This window comes from Pelodiscus sinensis, chromosome 12 (assembly GCF_052426305.1).
Source record: "Pelodiscus sinensis isolate ZL-2025 chromosome 12, ASM5242630v1, whole genome shotgun sequence".
Classification (NCBI taxonomy): Eukaryota; Metazoa; Chordata; order Testudines; family Trionychidae; genus Pelodiscus; species Pelodiscus sinensis.
In genome coordinates this window covers 20,187,773-20,204,313 of record NC_143063.1, presented here as the reverse complement: position 1 = coordinate 20,204,313, position 16,541 = coordinate 20,187,773, and the positions used below count along the sequence as shown (strand labels likewise).

The window sequence follows — 16,541 nt, the reverse complement described above, 5'->3', positions numbered from 1 at the left end:
CATGCTCTAGGAATTATTTTGGGGAAGTTCTAGGAGGTCAGACTAAATGATCACTATGCTTCTTCTAACCTTTGAATCAATAAAATTGCTCAGAGCTCTTGGGAAGAATAATGCATTATGCACAGGCCTGTTGATGGATTAAAAGGGCAGAGACTGGAATCCAGCCCTTTAAAGTGCTCCTGGAGCACCATAGAGCACTTTCTGGATGCTCCTGAAGGCCTGGCTGGTGGAGGCTATCTTCAGTCCTCCCCTTTCTGCCAGAGGCTCCTGCCCCTCTGGGGCATGGAGCTGGGCCCCTTCCACCTTGCCCAGGGGCCCAGCTAGTCTCTCCACAGTCCAGATTACGCAGGCTCACTCTCCTGGGTTACTGCTTTGAATCCAACTCAAATTGACAGAGACTGCATGCTAGTGTCATTTCATAGCCCCCGCTGTGAAATCCTGACCCTATTGATGTTAAAGGGGTTTAGCATAGACTTCAATGAGGCCAAAATTTTATCTCAGAGGCTACATCTAGACTGCATCCCTGCATTTCTGTTTTTTTTGAAGAGAATACAAAGGGTACCCTTCATCTAGTCAGTAAATTTATGGCCAAAAGACCCTAAATCAAATGCCCATTAAAGTCAGGGCCTTACACTTCACAAACTGGAGACTCAGGCTGTGTCTAGACTGCATCCCTCTGATGCTGTACCAATCAGCTCAATGTCGAAAGTGAAAATAAAGTATAGCTGCAGCTCTGCCGACAGTGGGGAGCTTTTTCAGCAACTCCTCGACTCCTCTAAAAAAAAAAAAAAAGGAGTACAGGAGCTGCCGAAAAAGCTCCCCGCTGTCGCCAGAGTTGCGGCTACACTTTACTTTCATTTTCGACACTGAGCCTGATCGGCACAACGTTGGAAAGTGAGTATGCAAGTGAAGCCCAGGATACTTAAATCCCGGGCTCATTTGCACTTCCGAAGTGCTTGATTTGCAACCCTCTGTCGGCAGAGGGATGCAGTCTAGACACAGCCTGAGTCTCCAGTTTGTGAAGTGTAAGGCCCTGATTTCAATGGGCATTTGATTCAGGGTCTTAAGCCCAGATTTTTTAAAGATGTTTAAGCCCTCCTCAGTTAAGGGCTCCTAGATATTTAACCATAACTTTTGGCCACAAATTTACTGACTAGATGAAGGGTACCCTTTGTATTCTCTTCAAAAAAACAGAAATGCCAAACAACCCAAGCCTGAATCCCCAGAGAAAGGCAAGGCTGAGAAAACCCAGCAGTATTTCATGTAGAACTGTGCACCTATGAAGGACTTTCTAGCTTCGCAATTTGATCATGTATCATAAGATAGCAGAGGTGCAAGGCTGGTATAGAGCCAACTCTGTGGGTGCTCTGGGTCTGGAACATCTACAGGCAGTAACTAGGTGGTGTGGAGCACCCACCAACACAAAACTCCCACTCTCTTTCCTCTCCCCCGTACGTCTCTCGTGACTGTGGTCCTGTGCTTACTAACTCCTTGCCCCACCTCCCAGTGCTTCTGGAGCACTCCAAACAGCTGGTTCACAGCATTCCAGCTCTGGGAGTGAGGGGGACACACTGGGAGGAGGTGGAGAAGAAGTGGAGTGAGGATAGAGCAGGGGTGGGAAGAGACAGAGTGAGGTTTCAGGGAAGGGTTAGAGTGGGGAGGGCCTGGACAGAAGGGGGGTCGAGCACCCCTTGGAAAAATGAAAGTTGGCACTTATGATCCCCGTCCATTTAAATTGCTGCTGGAGCCCTTGGATGTCCTGGGTTAGGAAGCACTGAAGGGCTGACTCGGAGAGGCAGGCATCCAGCCTCACCCGTTCCACCTGAGGTCCCACCTCTTTGAGGGCCCTGGAGCTGGGTCCCTGTACTGGCAGCCTTTTAAGTTACTTTTGACCCTGCAAGATATACATGAGCTCTTTACAGATGTGGGAGAAGTCAATGCTCCTTTGATCTATTTAGATAGTGAACTACGAAAATCTGCCATAGAACTGACAGAGGTTAAAATGGAGAATGCTTTCTTAAAGCAAAGAAAATCTTGAAAACAAATCACATAGGAATAATTTGAGGTGACTGATGGGTCCCTGAAGTGCAGGAAGGTGTGTGTGGGAAATATGATTAGCTTTCTCCTGAACAAGCTCTCTAAACCACTGGATGCGGTTTGCCTTCACTGGTGACTGAGAGACATCATCGAGCAGCAAGAGCCACAAGGAGACAGAATAATAGTAACCCCACATCTTTAAATGGCTAAAATGTAATTATGAAGTTAAGATGATGTTGCTGCTAAGCAAAAAGGAACTTAAAGGATTTTAAATTTTCTTTTTATCTACTCTCTGAGAACAGCAACACTTATTGGCATCAAATGAACCCCAGAGAACCAGATATTAAACACATATATCAAATATCTTGTGATCTTCATAATAAAGCTGACAGACTCTGAAATACTCAATACCCCACTGGATGCTTGACAAACACTTCAGGAATCAAGACCAAATCTCACTAGGAATATCAGCATTATCCTCTTAAAAGGAAAAGAAAATGGAGAGTATAAGTCCTGAAGTAAAGGAACTGAGACTGGGAAAATCAGGCAACTCATGTATTTAATAGTATTACAGGGTATAATTAGCATTGCTAGACAAGCTATTTCACATAGCTTGATAATTGATAACTGATAAGCCAATGTAAATATAGCTATATATTCATAATAATGATATTACTCATCTCCTTAGTTCTACATACATTTTATCTATATTTATAGGCTTATAATAAATATATGACAACAATATATTAATAACTATGTATTTGTGTGTTATTTATCCTTACCTGTATAACTTGATATGGACATTTGGATATGTATGTTTAGGTTTCTACACATGTTTAAAATGTATATAGTTGGAACATGCATATGGTAATATTTATATTAATTTATTTGTATTAATTACATTTATGTTAATTCAAGTTTACCTTTTTCATTAGGCTATTGGGATAAATATGTATAGATCATGCTCATATTATATACTGTACACTATCACTTATTCATTCTTATATATGAAGCAATAGGTTTTTCTCATTTATAAATCTTGACAAGTATTTTGGCACGCAAGTATTTCTAGCAGATTCTGGATTAATTCATGTTGTTTGTGGGGCGAGGGTGCTTGCTGACATGTACTATCCAAAATCTGAATGTACCATGATAAAATGGGTGGAGCTGCTTTTGGTTTTTCATAGAGACACACTCAGAGGGTGTCAATCTATTGGCATCAATTAGCAGCTGATTTTTCATCACTGATTTTTCATGAACCCTATTAATTCCCTCCCCCCCCAGATTGTATGGGGGCTGAATGAAGTCTCCAAGATAATTAAGACTGAGGTATTTAAAATAATATGTATATCATATAGCTTTCCTTATGAAGTCCTATGTAAGTAACGAAGATGAAACAAAATTACAAAACTATAGCTGGGATGTGAATAGCAGTCTTCTTTCACCTCTAGAAGCAGGGAAGGAGGGGATAACGTGGGGAAAATAAAAAATAGCTTCACCCAACATCACTATAGCCTCTTTCTACAGGACAATGGTCTTTCTGTACTTAAACCTGATAACATTAACAATATAAAAGCGTTTATGAATCCCTTAACACATCTCCTAGTGAGCTCAGTTCTAATCTATTAGACTAGTTCATGGAGAGACTACACTAAATACACAGTTGCTACCTCAGGCAGATTATATGGAGGAACATCTCTCTTTATTATATGTTAAGTAGGCAACTGACTCACTGAGTTCAGTCAAAACATCAGGGTGTTCTGGTGCTCTGGCAGAATTTTATAGAACATTTATTAATCACTTAGTACTGTCAGAATGAAAAGAAAAAAGACAAGGATGTTCTTTATAATGGTGACTACCCCCATCTCTCTGTTGAACACATAATAAAGTTCTGACCAAGATTCTAAGTAGAGACCCTAAACACCATTGCTCCATCTATCATCCATGCAGACCAGGTGGGCTTCATGTGTGACCTTAACTATGGACAACACCCAGAGGTATCCACATAGTCCGCCAGGTACAAACAACTGATGTTCCAGCTGCTATCCTTTCATTAGATGCTGGAAAAGTGTTAGATCTTAGTGGAATGGCCATACCTACCAGTTATCCTGATAAAATTAGGATATGAACCTACATTTCTGACCTAGAGTGATATTATTTATAAATCACTCTCTGCCTCTCTTCTAACAAATGGTGTCCTCCACTTCTCAGGTAAATGGATGAGTGTGTAAATGGATGAGTGTGTCTCTATTATTTGATATAGCCATGGATCTTCTAGCAGCATATATCAGATGGATACCGTCCATTGTAGCAATTACCATCTGGGATGAAGAGCACAAGATTAGTCTATCCACAGAAGGCAGCCTATTGACATTACAAACAAACATCCTTTCTTCTTCCATTCCACCACTACTATCTGCAGTAACTGAAACAAAATACAGGACTATGTAGCACTTTAAAGACTAACAAGATGGTTTATTAGATGATGAGCTTTCGTGGGCCAGACCCACTTCCTCAGATCAAATAGTGGAAGAAAATAGTCACAACCATATATACCAAAGGATACAATTAAAAAAATGAACACATATGAAAAGGACAAATCACATTTCAGAACAGAAGGGGGATTCGGGGGGGGGGGGGGAAGGAAGGTGAATGCCTGTGAGTTAATGATATTAGAGGTGGGGAAGGGTAGATGTCTGTGAGTTAATGGTATTAGAGGTGATAATTGGGGAAGCTATCTTTGTAATGGGTAAGGTAGTTGGGGTCTTTGTTCAGCCCCCTGTGGAGAGTGTCGAATTTTAGCATGAATGCCAGTTTAGAGGATTCCCTTTCAAGTGCAGATTTGAAAGTCTTCTGAAGTAGGATGCATGTGATTTGGTCATTGAGACAGTGTCCTTTCTGGTTGAAATGGCAAGAAACTGTTTTTTCTTTGTGATCCTGTCTAATGTCTGTTTTGTGGGCATTGATTCTTTGGCGAAGTGTCTGAGACGTTTGCCCAATGTACATAGCAGACAGACACTTTCGGCACATGATAGCATAGATTATATTTCTGGATGCGCAGGAATATGTATTCTTGATCTTATAACTCACTTGGTTAGGTCCAATAATGGTGTCAGCAGAGTGAATATGTGGACAAAGCTGGCAACGGGGTTTGTTGCAAGGGAAAGTACCAGGGTTGGTATTAGTGTGGTATGTCCTGTGGTTGTTGGTAAGAATCATCTTGAGGTTAGGTGGTTGTCTATAGGAGACTATGGGTCTGTCTGATTTTGGTGAGATGTCAAGATTTCAGATAGACTGGAACAAGTTTCAAGTGATGGCTATTTCTCTGAGGCTATGTCTACACTACAAAGAAAAGTTGCAAAAAGATACGCAAATTACTGACAAAAGGTTGTTCACTATCAATCTATTTATTGGGAATGGCAAAAACTATTAACATAAACGTAGGACTGAGATTAATCATTTAACTTTATTCCATGTAAACTTCCCTTTTCAACTTTTATAATATTAAATGGAGTTGTACAATTCTTATGGCTATCTGACAATATACTTAAGAAATCAGGGTCAAATGAAGGGCATAAATATGAGATTACCTGATGTGTTTTTATATCACCTAGATTTTCAATTAAGATTTTTAATAAAATAGTCCATCATACTAATTTTTCCCAACCTCCAGTGTGGCTGGAGAGAAACTAGTTAACCCCTGTGACTGACTCTGGGCACTCCCATTTTTCAAATAGTTGTGTGCACCTTTCGGAAAAACACAGTATGTATCTCCTCTTGGAGTGTTCTTCAGAAAATCAAACCCATTGCTACTTCTGATCTCATCAGTCTTCTGTGCCAATCTACAATAATCCAAGATTTATACTTGCTGATAATTTGAAAACTACCTGACCACCCTAAAATATATTGACCATAAAATATATAATTGAATGGACAATTTAGACCATCTTCACATATCTTTTCAATAAATACCAGCTACCAACAAAGCAAGGTACTTTCTAAGTCTAGATACAGATTTATAAATGAGCTAGAGAATGATTGGCAGGCTGTAAACAATACACCACCTGAAGAGCATTTTAAAAGGTATGTTAATCAACAGCATTTTATGGGTAACATACAAATGGTTGAAACCCTTAATTTATTCTACTGACTGTACCATAAAAGGGAAAAGGGAGGAGGAGTGAAACTTCTCCATTTTCTCTGTCAGGGTAGGAAAATACCTGGCACATCCATTTCTCTGTTTTTGTGTGTATTTCAAAACAAAATATAAAAAGATATTATTAAACTCCTCAGCAATTGCATAAAACTGGAATCACCACATACAGTATGTGTTGGAAAAATGACAGCTCTAAGGCAAACCTGTCTCCTATAGTCTTTGAATGTCTAAGTATATCCATGTTTTGGAAGGAATCATGTAGCATTCTCTTTCAGAAAATCAGGAAAGAGATTTTCTCTGTGTCTTGGTTATTCAAGATCTTTCCTGTTCAAGTAATGGGAGGAACTGGATTGCTGCAGCACATAAAAAGTAATTTTATGAAAATGGAAATGTGCTGATATTAATCTTCAGAGGCACAAGATCCAAGTATGAAGACATTTAGTCTTTCATGGCAGCACTACAAACTGACGCCAGGTTGATTGGGTTTCTGAGGAGTTTTTTTTTGTGTGTGTGATAGGAGTGGAGATTTAGGGAATTATTATCTTAAATACTCCTGAGTATTATATGTATGGGTACTATGTGATTTTTCATTCCATACTCTGGCTATGTTTTCTCATCATATTTGAATACGATGTATATAATTTACATCTTCTTGTGCCAGCCAGAGTAAATTTGGTCCTCTCATGTCTCCCTCTGAAACTTGGTTATTGAGACAACTTCATTATCCCCTTGATGGAAGATGTTCTATATGCAGCAAGAAATCATTTTTACAGTTAAAAATAACAAAAAATAAACATTAAAAAATGTTGCTAAAATGTCTTTAAACATTTTTATCACCCAATAAACTAAAAAAAAGAACAAAATATTTTTTGCAAAAAATCCACTGAAATTTTGAAAGATGTCAGTGATTTATATACTAAAAATAGAATATATATTTCCATTTAGTTATTTCCATGAATTGTGCCTTGCTGTTCTTTTCTAAAAAAAAAAAAAAAAGCTCACTGTCTTGATGTGAGCAGGCGCAAATCCTCTGAATTCAGGGATATTACTCTTGCTCGCACCAGCTCTGCATTTGTCTTTTAGACCCTGCAGAAACTTAGCATAGGATTCCTTTTCATTTTGCATTCTTTAATCTAACCTAGCTATCATATCAAGCCATATATAGCACTCTTATCACTATAGACTTTGAGGGCTTTTATAGCAGAGATGTTGGACTCTCTCATTCATGACGAAATGACTAAAGAAAGTTACAAGTAAATTAGGAATGTGCAAATTGTCTCAGATAAAATAACCCATTTTAAATAGGGTTGTCAGATGGTTGAAACAAAAATACAGAATACCCTTCGCCCTCCCTTCCCCCCAAAAAAAAGAACACTGGGAAAAAATTCTGTTGAAGAGAGTGAAAAAAAAAAAGACTCCAAGGACTTAGTAAGCCAAAAAAAAAAAAAAAAAAGAAGTAAATAAAACAGCATTAAAACAGCATGTCCCCTTTAAGACTGAGTGCAGGGAACAGTGGAGCGGTTGAGCACTAAGACCCATTGCTTCCCCTAGGTCTTTTGGCCAGCAGCCATTTTGTGCCGGCAGCCTTGGGGAACCAGGTAAGCATGGGGGGTGGGGACAGGAGGCCAGGCGCTGAGTGTTTGTAGAGTTGCCAGTTGCCCAGCATTTTTACCTCCTGGCCAGGGAAAAAATCAGAGAATACCTGATATCTCAGGTGTTCAGTATTCTCTGACTTTTTTTTACAGGACAGGAGCTGAAAATACCGGACTGTCTGGGTAAATACTGGACACCTGGCAACCCTAATTTTAAACCATCTGAACCTTCAAACACACCCTTGAAAAGGAGCTAAATTCAAGCTATCTTTATTGAACTCCTGAAAGAGTGGATGAGGCCTGTTTTTATTGGTCTGGAAGCAGTAGTCTAGTAGAAACTAGAAGTTTCTGTACCAAAACTCTCATGAGATGTTCAAGCATCAGAGTGCTGGATATTTTGAGTAAGCATCCAGACTTTTGGATGCTTTTCCAGCCTGCAGCTCAACTCCCAATGTCTGATGGATGCCTGCCTATCCCTAATATAAATATCAAGGTGCAGCCCTGCCTCATTACAATGCATATTTTCAATGGGTATTGCACTTGTTAGAATGCACAGCTCAAGCATCTGTCTTTTAAACCATTTAGATATGCTGGACCTCCCCCTCCCCCAAGGAATTAAACTGGACCAAAGCATGCTGAGGAAACTGTCTGTTGGAGATTTAATTGCCTTCAGCATTTTCTATTTAATGGGAGTTCTGTATTCTGGTGGAATAAAACTTCAGTCTCCACTGTATTGAAATTTTGTTTTTTAGCACTCAGGTCATTGTCTCCACTTGACTAAGACATTTCTGTGCCGAAACGGGTTCATTTACTTTTCAAGTATTATTTTACTAATCAATTGAAAAATTACCTCCATGAATGACAGAAGTGCAGACCTTTGGAGTATTTCATTAAAAGGAACAAACATTAATTACAAATCTAGCCTAACCTTTTGCAGACATAAATTATGGGACTGATCTATTTTCTCCATAGTTAATTGCAGGCAGGGAGTAGCTTTTTAAATTATTATCTGTAAGGCATGAATGAAATTAGAATTTATTGAGTGATATTCTGAAGATTTATTTGTACCTAAAAAACCTGATAAAGGTAGTACTGGTCACATACTACTTAGTGGTATAGTAAAACCAGTTAACGCATCTTTGAGGCTCCAGATTGGCTATCAAAGGTTGGATAGTATCAAAGGTTGGATAGAAGCCTATGATTAACACTTTACTAATAGTATATGATAGCTACTAGGAATAATTAATATTGCCCAACTATTTCTATTGTAAGCTAACATTTTTTATTACTGTACTCATAACTTTCCTGAAAATTCACTTCATGAGCAGAAATTTTCCACACATGGAATTTGCTGGAAAGTGTAACAGCTCAGCTATTTTCTAGTGCAATAAAATATACATTCCCCATGATAAAACAAAAACAGCTAGAGTACTGTTGTAATTGGGGATCAAAGTGAAATCTGGCAGAGAATTGGCCTTCTGTGAGCAAAGTGACCTACCGTTCTGGTGCAAACTAGTTTTGATTTGACCATATTTTCCTTACACCAAGTATGGTTTTCAGAGGTGTACAACAGTGACAATATTTTATAGTAATCACATTGTGTTTATTACTTCATAAGTTTAAGAAGTGGGGCATGATTGTTTTATTCTTCTCTTCTGTCTTATAGATCAGGAGTTGTCAAAGGGTTTTTTTGTTTTGTTTTGTTTTGTTTTTTTGCTAAAGGACTGGCGAACTGAGATGGGAGTTTTTCCAGGTCACAGCTAAAGGAATGAGTTTGTGGTATCTTTCTCAAAGGGAGCCTGTCTACTAAACATTTTTCAGGCATTTGAATTAAGTAACCAAAACCAGTAGTTTTAAACAGAGTTACTAAAATTACTTGTCAGTCTGTATAGATCCACTCCATTCACATTTCCTAATCTACCACTGTTCCAAGGAGTCATTCACAAATCATGGAAGTCATTCTCTAAAATTTCTACAATAATAATAATAATAATACCAACCAGGATCACCATTTTTATTTCAAGTCTTTTCAGGCTGTATTCACACATGGAAAGAAAAAAGGGAAAATAACCTATGTGAAGAACACAGAATCCATCTGAATAACCCAGACCATGAAAAAAACCTGTTTTGATGTTTAGTAAGTAAGAACAGCCTTAAGATACAGGATCAAGTCTTTCCTGTTTTTCTTATTATACCTTAGAACAATTTTCAGCAGAGCCATCTATTGGTGAAGTCACTCTAATATTGTTACAACTCGTTACATCAAGGTAATTTCTATGGCATATTATAAGCAATAATACATAGACAATATAGATTTGATGTAGGACATGATTACCTTACTTAAGAAATAAGTACGTGGAGTAGACAGAAAAAATTGGATTTTTTTTTACATATAAAGAATACTAGTAATGAAAACTGGGAAGAAAAATATATTTATATGTTGGCAGAATTCATCCTAAAGAGAGCTTTATACTGGGAATTCACCCCAAAATCCTTTATACTAGAAATTGTAAATCTTGCATCCATAAATATTGGAACACACAGGGGCATGTACTGAAAGAAATATCTCAACCACCCCCACTTGCCTCACTTCTCTAGTTTCCTTTGGCCAAAGGGTTAATCATTAGTTATATAGCCCATCAGAAAACATAGGCTGCGTATTATTTAATTTATTCATGTCATGATATGATTCATGCCAAAAAGAGTTCCCAGAGCATTGGGCATTAATACACAATGCTGATCAGCTTAAATCACACATTAGCACCCTCTACAGGCATTCTGTGAATACAACCTAATCATAAATACAGAACTTAGTGACGCCTTTCAGTGATGATTTTCAAAAGGGCCTAAGTGAATGATAGAGCCTAAGGCTTAGTCAACACTTCTAAATTCAAAGTGCTGTTGTGGCAGTGCTTTAACAAGGCAGTGTGGTCACAGTACTCCCACTGGGAGAGAGGGCTCTCCCAGCGCTCTAGGTAAACCATCTCCATAAGGAGCATAGCTCCCAGTGCTGGGGGCCTATTTACACAGGTGCTTTACAGTGTTGTAATTTCTGCTCTTGGAGGAGGTGGATATTTTTTCATATCCCTCAGCGAGAACATTACAGTGCAGCAAAGTGGCAAAGCAGATAAGCCCCGTGTCCACTGAAAAATCAAAAGGACCATAGGCTTCTCTGAAAATGTTACCCTTCAGAACGAATCTAGTCTCCCATCAACTCAGCCACACAAGTCAACTGGAAGTGAAACTGCTGCAGCTCTACTTGGCAGGGAGAGGTCAGAATTTGTGGGGGATATTGAAGGTGCCCACTCAAAGAAGCCCCTTCTACAACTGCATGCAAGGGACGGCTGGAATCAGGACAGAGCTACCCTAGGAGAAATTTGCTGCTGTGATACTCTTCTAATCCTTTCTCTATACTAGGTGTTCAGTAAGACCATGAAATGATATTGCACACAATGGATTAAAGGTGTCTTTGTAGTCTGGCTTTGTAGTTACCCTTTCATTTATTGAAAGATTAGACATTGGGCCACAGTAGCTAGGAATACTTAGCCTTGATGAGGAGTTTGGAGAACTGGGAAAAGAGGACCAAGCCCATGTGAAGCCAGTATTTTCTGTCTGTTATCCTACTATTTTGTCACGTTTTAAAAGTAGGGAGTTAAAGATTGATCTGGAGCCTGGGAAAAGCACTCAAGCAGCAAGACCACTTGTGACAGAGTGAAACTATTTTTTAACCATTTTGCATGAGAAAAGCAGAGCCTGACAATTTTGTCCTTAGAAATATTATATGTAACCTATTTCCTTTGGAACCGAATCAAAACACCCCCTGTTTGTTTTCTGTCAGCAAAAATGAAGTCAGGCATATTGTGGGAGCTCTCTTCAATTCTAATTTTTGAAGGATTTCATCCAAGTTGGCAAATCTCTCAATCTTACATTGAAGAAGATACTGCTTAAATGCTAACTAAAATTAAACAAGCATTGTCACCACTCCCCCCATGAAGGTCTAGTCATGAAATGATACACACTTTAAATTTCTTGCTTGAGAGACTTCCCTTCTCTAATGGAACAAGTGAGAATCACAAGAATAACTATGACTTGGATCTGATGCCTTAAGAGTTGTACCCGTATTAGGAAAAGACACCTTAAGAACTGTGTGAATTTAGCAGCAGTGTAATTTACAAAATGAAAACCTTAGAGTAGAATAGGCAAGGTGTATGAATCAGCCTTTTAAAAAATAAAATAGCTTATCTCTATCTATTAGATGGAACAGCTATGAAAGGAGGAGAAAGAGAGATCCCTTATTCAACTGCTCTAGAATTTGCTTAGTAGGAGATATTTCCTTCAAGAACTTTGATTAAAGAAAGGTACTTAATAAATTAAAATTCACTTTATAAATTATTAACAAAAAATAGAGAAATTTTGATTCACGTCTAGATATTAGAAGACACATATTTACCAATGCCAACTTTGTAGTCTCAATACAGGCAAATAAATTATTCCAACATTAACACAGACCACATCCCAAGTGTTTTGAGCATGCTTGGCCAAGTAAAAATGTTTCCTTCTTGCAGGAAGCTAGAAAAGCCAATTCTATAGTCACTGACTTCAACAGAAGATGCATATGAAAAAGGACTGCAGTTTCCAATCTTCCCAGGATTAGCCTCATTTTAGAAAAAGGAGTTGAAGAAATTAAGCTAAGAAATATTCACAAATTGGTTTCACTGAGGAAATATTTTTTCTAAAAATAAATGTAAGGAGGAGAGACGCTGAGGGTGATCCAAGTAAAACCTTGGCTAGGGAGTGCAGTCTGATTCAAAAAATCATACTGAAATGAGCATTATTGAGGCTGGGATTTTCAACAGAGTCTAAATGAAGCAGGTACCCAGATCCTATGGAAATTCAATGTGAACTGAGCACCTAAACCCCTTAATCATTTGAAAATCTCAATATTAACTAAATTGAGATCAAGTTATCAAAGACTGGAAGAATATGTCCACATGTAAATAGCTTTCTTCAGCTATTTTATCTCTTAATTTCTTGGTTTTTGAGAGTTTATAGTCTTAGTCTGAATGTGCCTGTCCAGATTTCTCAGTGTATACACACATAATAAACATCCTTTAAACCTTGCCACCATTTATTAATATTTCTGGTGTACAATAGTTGTGCTAATACCCGTTCTACACAGAGATAATATCACAGTCACACCATGAAATGCTTCAATGTGTATTAGAAAGTATTGTAATAATAACTATGGGCCAGATATATTGAACAGATGGGTTACACCTGTGTATTCTTTGGGACTGAGAATTTGGCTGAAATCTTTCACACACAAATATGTGTATGTGGAGTAAATGATGGTACTCCACATACATATATTTGTGTGTGAAAGATTTCAGCCAAATTCTCAGTCCCAAAGATTACACAGGTGTAACCCATCTGTTCAATATATCTGGCCCATAGTTATTATTACAATACTTTCTAATACACATTGAAGCATTTCATGGCAGGTGATGCACCTCTCATAGAAGCAAAAGACAGCAAGTCATACATAAGTTTGGCATGACATGGTGCAAAGATTGTTCTCTATGAATACCTAGTTGACATACATGCCAGAGCTGAAAAGCTGACAAGTGCTATGACTGTCACTTCATCAAACTATAGGACATGAAATGCCCCCCCCCCTTTTTTTTGGTAACTTACATCAGTAATTTTCATTCTGTTCAGTTTCCTTATGCATGAAGTTCTGAAACTGGTAAAAAAAATGAACACTGTTACCTTCTCACAAATGAAAGAACAAATATTTATGGAACACTGTGATGCAGCTGTTCAAAGATTTGTAAACACTGCTCCTGGCTGTGTTGCCAATTTACCCGATGTCCCTCTGTTTTAGCATTCACATTTGATCTGATTTAACTGGAGCATAATGTAGAGTTACATTACTGTTTTCAAAAGAAACTTGTAACGTATGAGCCAACTAAACCCTTGAATGGTAGTGGAATTCCTATTAGTGTCACTCTATATTGCATGTTTGCAGGACAAAACCAACATGGTCAAAATCAATTTAAGATCTGACTTTTTTCTCATCTATTTCTACAAAATATTAATAACTTAATTAAAAACACCCATTTTGGCCAAGTTATGTTCCTAGTCTGAGATTTGCTATCACAAACATGTGAATATGAGGATCAACACTTTCAGGACAAAGGCAGAATACCCGACAGCAAAAATTACAGTAACTTTGTACACTACTATTAAACCCTCTACTAAAAATATTTACAATAAAATAACTAGTAAAAACTGAAGACAGATGCTTTATTAAAAGGGGTAATATTGGGACAAAATAATATTGAGAAATTAAATTTACTTTGGATTAGTTTCATGTAAACACATAAAAAATCAACTTCTCAGAGCTCACATGAAAAACATAATGTAGTTAATATTAAATACACTGATTACACAACCTATTACTTTTACAGTTTATGTGGCTATGTCCTTGATTTCAGTCCTGTTTTGTTTATGATTAATGAATGACTCACCTTGAGTACTGTTGTATTCATTTCATACCTCATTATGAATTTGAAAAGGTCATTTGTTCTTTAGAGCCAGAAGGAAAAACATTTTTGCAAACAGCAAAATGTTGACAAATTTGAACTAGACACTTCCGTGTAACTAAATTATTGCTATACATTTTTTAAACTGCAGTACTTTATGTTTTCAAAAAATTTTCTAAAACGTAAGGGCTTTCATGGCTCTTTCTCACAACATGTGGGATAATAATTTGGGCATATACCAGGGGTGGGCAACCTGAAACTCAAGGGCCACATGCAGCCCGCTGGGGTTTTATTTTGTTTACCATTGCCCATGCACAGGGTTGTCAGATTCTGCTAGGTTTCAGCCAAGTAGCTCTTTTCTTACCCCATCACAAAAGTGACACACATTTAAAACAAGGGCACATGAAGTGAGATGCATGCTTATTGCACACAATATTGACTGTCAGAACTATGTGCTTCTTCTGCATCCAATCAAAGCACTGCTATGGTTCAATCGCTCCCACCCCATCTCAGCAAATTCTAGGTATGCAAAACACAGTTAGTAAAACTATCCTATCCCAGGACACCATCCTGCTTATGACAGTTTCGCGGCCCACTCAGATGATGGAGGGCCTCTAAGGCGGCCAACTCAGTAGCGTAGGTTATCCCTCCCTGGCATACATGTTATGAGTGGCTGTATGCGCGCACACACACACACACACACACACACACACAAATATATATGAAATACGATGTACTTGCTCTTTTTTGTGTCAGGTGTAATACTATATATATAAAATAGCACACTAATTATTTATTTATGCTATATAGTTGTCCATTTACTGCTGATAGTTACTCATTTGAGACCAAATCTTAGTTCAGTAGAAGTTAATGGAATTTGTTTCTCCATTTAGCCCACAATTGTTAACAACCAAAAGAATACAATCAATATTTTAAGAAAAACAAAGTATTTTTTTCACTACCAGCACACTAGAATGTGGCACTTTAGCTTCCTGAGAGCTGTAATACATGGACTCAGTGTTTGGGTTTAGCTTGATTTCATGTTGTCGGACAGAAATCGTTAGCTGCAGTCCTCCCCTCACACCGTCTTTGCACTGGTGAGAGTCCACTGGACACACTCCCAATTAATCTGGCCTGAGAGGACAATCAGACCTATTATCATTTCTCACCTCTAGAACCAAATTGTTTGAGAAGCTTAGGGTGTGTCTAGACTACTGAGTTTTGTCGACAAAAGTGGACTTTTGTCGACAAAACTATACCTGCGTCTACACTACCGCTGAGTTCTGTCGACATAACGTCGACAGAACTCAGCAGTTTTGTCGACGCTGGTAAACCTCATTTTACGAGGCATAACACCTTCTGTCGACAGAGTTCTGTCGACAGAAGGTGTTATTGCCTGTAGGGTTGCGTCTAGACTACAGGGTTTTGTCGACAAAGCAGCTTGCTTTGTCGACAGAACTGAATGTGTCTAGACGCTCTATGTCAACAGAAGTTTTGTCAACAGTATCTGTCGACAAAACTTCTGTCGACAAAACCCTGTAGTCTAGACGTACCCTTAGTTGCACTGCCTGAGAACTAGTGATTGAAGCATCTAGACCCATGGGAGTTCACGGATTATGTCTAAGGGGGCTGTGAAAGATTGTTGTTACCATAGAACAGTGGTTTCCCACCTGTCGTTGGCAGACCCCTTGAGTTCTGAAACTTTTTAGGGATGTGCAAATGAAAAAAAAGGTTGAAAACTACCTGTCTAAGGCATAGTGTCCCATGGCCAGTAGATATAATGATTCTGGTGAGCAGTGGCATTCAAACCAAGTATTTCACCCCCTATAGTCTTCCCTTTGCCTTATGTCCCAGACTTCCACTGGTCAACTACTGGCCTCTCCCTCTGCCTCTCACCCATTTTCATTCCATAGCATGCACAGCTGAATTATAGCTGTCCTTTACAGAGATACACTTGGGTTGGATCTGAGGCTACATTTGTCTGAGAGCCAACAAGACTTAAAGGACTTTAGGTGATTTTTATATTTGTCTTTATACAGTCAGTTGCATGATTGCCTACCATGTATAATATTTAGGCATATTTGTGTTACAAAGGCCAATATTTTCAGTATTGTGTCATCACTTAAAATAATGTAGCTGAGAATGATTAGTAACTGCAGTCTGACCTTCAGACTCTGCTTTGCTTAATATTGTGGCTTTAAGTCCTCCCCC

The 16,541-nt window shown here is 38.3% G+C and overlaps 1 long non-coding RNA gene across 1 annotated transcript in view; it reads right to left on the bottom strand.

Annotated features, from left to right (window-relative positions):
* The window catches only part of LOC102447669 (uncharacterized), a 139,409-nt gene extending 125,794 nt beyond the window's left edge, over positions 1–13,615 (bottom strand). The window contains exon 1 of the long non-coding RNA XR_012906729.2: positions 13,480–13,615. This is a non-coding gene — a long non-coding RNA (uncharacterized LOC102447669). The remainder of the gene's footprint in view (positions 1–13,479) is intronic.
* Positions 13,616–16,541: the final 2,926 nt, after the last annotated feature.